Source organism: Hoplias malabaricus, chromosome 12 (genome assembly GCF_029633855.1).
Source record: "Hoplias malabaricus isolate fHopMal1 chromosome 12, fHopMal1.hap1, whole genome shotgun sequence".
In the NCBI taxonomy this organism is placed as follows: Eukaryota; Metazoa; Chordata; class Actinopteri; order Characiformes; family Erythrinidae; genus Hoplias; species Hoplias malabaricus.
In genome coordinates, this window is record NC_089811.1 from 28568756 (window position 1) to 28577370 (window position 8615).

The following is an 8615-nucleotide window of genomic DNA, read 5'->3' on the forward strand; positions in this document are numbered from 1 at the left end:
GACAGTTATGACTGTTAGACAAAGTTGTATAACACATGACTGTTGCCTCTGTGGAAGCAGAGCATAATGGTATATCATTCTATAGGTCGTTCAGGGGCAGTGATCATAACTCAAATATGCAAAATGTTATTCTTTAGATCCTGCCTCAGAGGCAGCAGAATTTTGCTTCTTCTAAAGCAAAAAAATTGATTTAATTTGATCACAATCATATATTTTGTAGATATTTCCAAGAAATAATATTCCCCTGAAGCCTTAAAAGTGGCTTAAATGTAACTCCTTTGTATGTGTGAATCTCTGAATGTTCAAGAAGTCTCTGCCTCTTTCTTCATTTAGCCCATTACTACTCACCTAAAGCTATAAAGCCCTGCCCCATAAGCTGACAATGGCTCAATCCTTAGGTTTATGATGTGAGAAACCCTGGCTTCTGAATTTGCCTGTTTGAGGCTAAATTTGGAATGCTGTAGTTGCAAAGCAGAAATGATCAGCTGTGGCACTGAATGCTTATTTTGTGCATGACAAGGTACAAAATAAAATAGCTTATTTTAACTGGATAAGATAATTTAATTGCAGAAATGCTAGGTTCTGCAGAATTAGAAGCAGATCTAGTTTTTACATTAAGATGGCAATTCCAACAAAAGTTCCAAATAATTCAGTCATAGTAAATTGTAATTCAGAGTAATTTCATACCAAGTAATTTACATCTGAACCATTTAATTATGCATCATTTTTTCAGTCGTTCTTACACTCTCAGCTAAAAAAGGTACAGCTGAGGTACATTTTGGTTCACTAAATGTACAAACAGTATAAATGTACCTTTTAAAGGTACAGCAGTGGTTTTAAAGTCCAGTTGTGTTCCCTAAAGTATATTTCATTCTCTTCTCCAGAAGGAGATGTGAATATTTGTAAGATTTCTTTGTAGAACTGTGTAAATTAACAAAAACAATATAAGTCCTGGAGCTGAAATGAGGTGAATGAAATCAACACAATTTAAAAATCTACAGTTATAATTGAATAGGCTAAAATTATGTTCCATGTTTAAAAGTACGAAATATGTACCCTATTAGCAATATGAGCACTATTATGTTTTTAAGCATTTATCTGTATATATTTATTTTATCTTAAACAAATCTCTGGAATATTGTTCTAAAGTATGACCATAGTCTGCTGTGTTGTATTATTATTATTATTATTATTATTATTATGTATTTTATTTATAGTTATCTTGATTTACTGGCTGGCTCTTGGCTTAACACAGACCCGTGAGGCTGAAATTGCTGTGTTAATTCTTATCTAGCAAGGTTAGCATTTGACTAGTAGAATTTGTCAATAGTTCAGTGACGACTGTGTAAATCCCTACACCATAAATAATAAAGGCCAGTAAAAACAGCACATTGCCCCAGGCACGCTTTACTTTTTTCTGTGATCCAGTGTGCCTCCTATGTCCTTGAATAATCCTCTGCATTCACATTGTGCTGCCCCATTTGCTACGCTTGTTATTTTCACAGGATGTTTGTTTAACACTCGATAGATGGATGTTGAACAGCCATCATTCAAGTTGCTTTAAAATGCAGAGCTAATCCAGAGCACCACAAGCCCCCACTCTTCCAATAGTTAAATATTCTGGGAAATATTCTGCCAACACATATGTGTTTGATAAATCACCTTTATAATGCTTGTCACATAAAATGTTACTAAGACTGCTGGCTTAAGACTTGTGTCCGTTAAGTTAAGGCTAATGTGCATGACTCGGACTGTGCCATGGTGTTTTTTGTCAGGCTATGTATAGTGTCCTGTAGATATGTGTTGGATGCGTGTCTGAATGCAGGTTTGGAAAGCAGCCACTGCATTCTTCCGTGGTCTTCACCTGGACCTGGGCAATCCAAGCCAAAGCCGTGAAGCACTTTCGTGGAAATTTCATGGCAGCCTTTCCAAAAAAGCCCATGGTTAAATACTGCCCTGACTGATTACTTGGATAAAATAGGCATTCTATCCCGGTCACAAAACACTATCAGAACAATTCTAATCCACAGTAACAATCCTGCTGAAAGGTTTTGCACTTGTTCACAGTAACAGACCGGCAGAAAACTCTCTTGCAGGTCACAGTTTGCAACTGACCTGCGTCAAGCTACACTACAATGTGCACTGACAATGGAAAACTTTGTCTCATTTCTCCCTCCTCAGTGGAATTCAGCATTGATGCACACTTGCAATCGCTCTCAGACCTGAGTTCTTTGTTGTGCTTATTGGCCTGTTTTATCAACTCCTTTAAGGCTAGGAAATGTAGACGTTTGGCATTGTTCATGATTGTTGCACTAAAAACACTTCACACCAATCCTTGAACACTTGTTTGTCCATGTTTGCACATGCATGTGTGTTTCTGGCTTTATGTTTGGCAACATGTTCCACATGTGTGTCTGTGGTAGAGGTTAACATGAGGCTAACCTTTGACCTGTCATCCTCTGTGGTGGTAAACAGTTGGATGCTTGAACTCAGTGAGAAGCTTTTGTTTCACAGGCTGATGGGCTTTTAACGGAAACAATAAAGGTTACAGCAAGCTTAGTATCCTCACGTTGCACACTTGTCCCCTCAGTATAGAAGGCAGGTGGTGGAGGCAGCTCAGAGGGAGAAGTGTGGCAGGTGGGCATTGTACTTAAAGCTGGGAATGTTGGAATAGATAAAAGAAACTCTCTCCAGACATGGAAGAAACGTAAGCTATCTAAATAAAGGGGAGAACTGTTTATCATTAGTGGAAGTGTATGTGATACATAGCTTCATGCAGTATAACACAAAGTTTAGCATAGCTACTTAAAAATGCAGTTTACAGTTAGACACCAATAGCTTTATGGATCATAATTAATTAAATATTACTTTATAATTAACAATGATAGAATGAAAATCGGTGGTTTGGGACAAGTAGCAATTATATTACCTTCTCTTTAGACTAAATCACACAATTTGCTAATTGTTTTTTCCAGAGCAGATTCCTGTTTGGCGCCCTCGAACATAGATTGTCTATTTTCTTATTTGTGCAGATATGGCTCTGAGGGGTCTCTGAGAAGGTCATATGTTAGGGCAAAAAGACTTTAGAAAAGAAAGGAAGAAAAAAAAAACTCTTACTGTAGGAATGGCATGAAGTTCAAGTTCAGATGTCCCACAACAACTGTCTGCCTTTTCCACCATGCGACCCTATGAACACCCCCAGCTCCTTTCTCAGACAGGGTTTGCTCAGTAATCCCCAACACCTGCTCCATTCAAAGGAATCCCAAGTTAAATTTACTGCTGTAAGAAGAGCCCTGTTGAAAAAGAACTTTTTTAATTGAAAGTCCTTCTCTTGCTCACATACAACCCTGGCATACCTTATTTATATCTTACATAAATCTTTATATTAATAGCTTGTTAAATGTAGGTGGGAGTCTGGTGTCAGTGAGTAATAATTTACAACTTTTGCTTTCAAAACCTTGAAATCTGTTTGCCTGCACAAAGCAAAACCACTGAAAAGTCAGAAAATACAGTTCAATTTTGCTTGCTTTGGGTCCATGCTCATATTTGCAGATTTGTTGCTTCAACTTTTTTCAGCTGTTCTGTTGTCTTTTGAATCATTGCTACTGCGATACAGATGTGGACAAATTTGTTGGTACTCTTACAGCTCATTAAGCCAATGGTTATTTTACAATCACCTGGTTAAATAGAAAAGAGATAAATAAATGGATTATAGTAATAGTGTCAAACAGGTCTTCAATCTTATAATCAGCCATGCACCCTGTTTAAATGGAGAATTTGTCACTCTACTGTTTGGTATCATTGTATGCACCCCCACTGAACATAGACCAGAGAAAGACAAAAAAAGTTGTTTGAGGCACAGTAATGGCTATATGATCATCTCCCAGCAGCTTGATGCACCTGTGACTACAATTGCAAATATTGTTCAGAAGTTTAATATCCATTGGATAGTAGCCAAACTCACTGGATGTGGCCGCAGGGGGATATTGACCCCAGATTGAACAGAAAGATTGTGCAAAAACTTCCAAAGGGACACAAGCTGAACTCCAAGGTCGAGGTAAATCATGTCTGATCACACTGTCCTTTGCTTTTGAGTGATAGCGGGCTCCATGGAAGAAGATCCAGAAGAACCAAACATAAAAAACCTAAAACAGCCAGACTGGAATTTGCTAAAATGCCTATTCTCCCACAAAGCTTTTGTAAGAGATGAGACAAACCTTAATTTTTTTTGGCAAGTTAAATCAGCTCCGTGTTCACAGATGGTAAAATTAAATTTCCAAAGCAAACTCTTTAGTTTTGGGGCTACTTTGCTGCATCTTGCTCATGGTGCTTTGAATATATGTACAATGAAATCTCAATATCGAGGCATTCTGCCAACAGGTTCATGATCCAAACCATACAACTAAGAGTACTTAACAATAGCTAAAAACAAAACACTGGACTATTCTGAAAGGGCCTTCTAGGAGACTGGATCTGAACCTTATAGAACATATATGGAAAGAGCTGAAACCTGTAGTTTAGAGAAGACACTCTCCAAACCTGAGAGCTAGAGTAGGTTTTTATTTGTTTAAACTTTTCTGTTGAAAATTTTGTTAGTTTTGGAAATGTATTTCAATTGTTTTTGGCAAGAACGTGAATTGTAAAAATATATGTATCTGTAAATAAGCCATGGAAAACATATTCTCAGCCACAGATGCTCCGCACACAAGTTGATGGAGAGTCTGATACTTTCACTGCTCTAACCTGGGTCTTTACCAGATTTGGGCTGCTGCCCGATTTGGACTGCGCATACGTGGAACATCGTGTTTGTGTAAACGTTTTTGGGTTGAACAGCATATGTGTCCTCCAGCATATTCACACAGATATATTCAGCTGTAAATAAACACACTTTGCCGGTGCTCCAGTTGTTTAAAACTGTAAAAGACAGTGAGGAAAGTCTAACTCATGTTTATGTGTGTTCAGATTTATTCACTCTTCAAGCTAAAGCCCCGTTTTGCTTTGGAAAACTCTCTTTCTGCTGCTATAAGCTATATATCTGAAGGTCTGCACATGTGCAGTCCAAATCTGACCAGGGGTTCAAACTGGGTAGCTACAACCTGGCGTTACTGTCAGGATTCTGCCAGTTGCATTCTGATTGGCTCTTTGTACATTTGCATATATACACTTCCTTTTGTCTTGGCTCTTCCTGGTCCAACTTGAATCATAAAGATTGACTCCTACACATCTTGCCAAAACAGCAGACTTGTGATTGGTCACTTTGCGTGTCAGTCAGATTTCTTTTCCTGCAATAGTAGTGTGTTCATAGCCATGTTATGTTGTGAAAGGTACCAGACTCTCCCTAGAGTCTGGCAACATGAGACTAGCTAAAACACCTATGCATTGTGAAATGACTAGTTTAATAGCTTTAATAGTTTAACAACTTGCTTTAATAAACAATTTTAATCAATAGCAAATTGTTGTGTCTTCCTGGTTCCTCGTGTAGGAATTGTCTTTTGTGCTCCAGTCACTCAGTTCTTTAATTTCATTGTGACAAATGTAACTAAAACTACTCCTCTGTCTACTGTAACTACTTTTTCAGATTTAATAATGAAGGCTGAGTCTGTGCTCAACATTGGCTCTTTAGCTGTGTGCAAGCCAGCACCTCAGTGCCATGCCTAGGACATAATCCACTTAAAACCAATTACAAGGCTATTACTGTGATCGCCCTCCCGAAAATGACAATGGAAGCATGACACAGGAGAGAACGAGAACAATGGCATCCGTTTGTTCCAGCCCTGCCCATTCCTGCAGCTTCGGTAAAAACTGGCGGTGTGGCAGCTTTATCTGCGGTGATGATGGACACAATTAGTGTTTTGGCGAGAGAGAGAAGGCGATGACTGACAAGTTCCGAGCGTGGGCTGTGACTTTAAAGCTCTTGAGCTCAGTGTTTTGGGGCCATTTTCAGGTCAGAGGGATATACTCTGCCTCCCTCCACCTGGCAGCTTCTTCCACTTTAATTAGATCACAATAGAGTTACAGAGATGGTTGTGTGCTTTGTGTTGCTCTACAAGTTGTATTTGGTATAATTGTAGCATTTATCCAGGTGGATATAGTCTATGTTTCTAAATTTGTATTAATCTATAGGCATGGGCAGTTACTGACATGGCATAGTCTGGCCTACAAATCACATTTTAGTGCATCCATATATTTTATTGGTGTAAATGTTATCTAGTGCATGTAAGTTCACGCTCCTGGTTATTAGAGAGGAACGGCACACAGAGAAACCCAGTAAAACCCAGTGGGCTTTAAAGTAGTCTAGAAATGTAAATATCTTTCCTATTTCCAAATGTGGCTAAGTATAACCTTAATCACCTGAACTGGGGGCTGGATTACAGCCGGGAGTTGTCTATTAAGAAATCAGGGGACTGTTTTATGGCCATGTAGAAAGACATAAACAGAGAGTTAGAGAAAGGTGGGGTTGGTGTGCCCAAGTCTTACCATACGTGCTAAAAAAAAAGATGTGTTTTTAGTCATGAGTAGGGTACACACACAACACTAGGCATTCACAGCATCACACAGCACACGTTTATTTAATTAGGCAGAAAGCAGACCCTGCAACATTCTCCCACTTATTTATGATGTGTGACGCTGAATAGCGAGGCCAAAGGGCTACAGAGGAGGAAGCCCCCTGTTTAGGAGTTTGTTACAAATTTATTCAGAGCCATAATTCTTCGTAGCATTTATGTCTAGCTGTATGTTGTAGAGGGTTGCAATTAGTCAAGACTCTAAGCTACATGTGTGCGAGAGGGGGGAGCCCTGTTTCTCTGTGAAGTCTTAAGCACAAAAAAGACTGTGTCTTGGATTTACATTAATTTCAGCATTTTTTTTTAAGTTTCTTTGTAGTCAACATTTAATATAACTATTTACAAGTAAATTGGAACAACTGTTATGGGATCCTATTAAGACACAGATTGAATGTTATGTATACCCAGTTTTCTGCATCTACTGCTTTACTGATGTTACATCTCTGTACTTTATTAGCCATACTTTAGTAATAGACTCTATGCAATACATTTGACCATGTAGAGATATAGTGATTGTGTTTATGATTTACTTCTTTAAGTTTCCAATTACTTCTCAGGAACTTTGAAACATGCCCTTTGAATACTTGTGGAAGTCTAAGGGTAATCCATCTGCCTCTCCACCTCCCTTTCGCTCTCATAGTGCTGTTAAATTAACAAATTTATCATACAATATGCTGAAATTTATAGCAAGTATCCGTTTGTCCCCTCTTAGAACCAAAGCTTTTAATAATGGATATTTAAATTTCAAGTTTTATTATTTTATATTTATCAGTAAAGTCTATTGATTTAAAAGAATATAAACACCACTATAGTTAAAATGCTAGTAATTTCTTACATTCTGAAGGGAAATAAACGTGTAATGTGATATGCATGACAAACTAGCAAGAGGAAACTTTATTGTTATCATAATATCTCAGTGAAGCTTTTATGATGTTTAAATCAGAATCTCTAAAATTGTTGACTAAAACTTCAGCTTTGGCATTGGACACAAGTTTTAATCGGACATGCAGCTCATCACTCAAACACACACACACACACACACACACACATATATATATCTCAGTCATTGTCAGCTGGAGCAGTGTAGGTTTCAGAGCATGCTGAGAGTCCTATCTCATAACCCCAGTTTGTGCTTGTGTGTATTTGAGAGCCAGAGCAAAAGTTTGTTGAGTGGAAAATGGCCTCTAAAGCTCCTCTACTCACCTTTCGCAGTGGCAACATTTAGCGCTGTGTCTCCACAGTCCACCCCTCCACCCCCCAACTACCCTATGCCCAAGACCCAACCCTCACCCATATTTCCATATTAAGTTTTCACAACCTGTTTTAGGAGTGATAGAAGGATAAAGTGATTTTACTGGAGTAATGCCCTTCAACAGATGGTCAGACACAACCAGGAAGGGGGTGGTATGGAGTTAGAGCCAGGGGGTCGAATGTGACAAAATGCAAAGTGGAATTTGCCAGCCCTTCATTCCAAAATTGGCCCAGGGAAAGAGCATGCGAGAGGTGCGATGGCATGTCCTTCGCAAGTCTGGCGAGCCTGGATGACAGCTGCGATGTTTATAGGCCGGCTTCGATGACAGTCAGGAGGGGATGGCTCGGCTCTTTTCAGACAGGAATTAGGTTTGTCATCAGATTCTAAAATCCCTCTGATTTATGACATTTCCACTCATGGTTTCCCTCTAGACCCTCTTTCACCTTTTCCTCAAAACCAGCCCTACCGCCATTTCAGTTCCCCCTCCCCACTGTGGGCTGATGACATTTGAGAGGGGAGTTGTTTGTTTACCTCTAATTTTCACCAGGATGATTGTCACTTTCTGATTTTGTTGTCAAGCCAGCTGATTTTGCTGAATAAAGTCCTGATGACCTCCTTCTGTTTTCTGTGATTGCGAGGGCTGACTGTAAAGACAGCTCTAGTTGTAGGTTAAAAATTATATAAACTGCTGAATATTACACAGTAGCAGATGAAGAACCACTTTATGCCAACAACCATGGTCCTCTGTTTGACAGTCACATTATTTTGTTGAAGCCGTTTCAGATTAAAATGTGTCTATG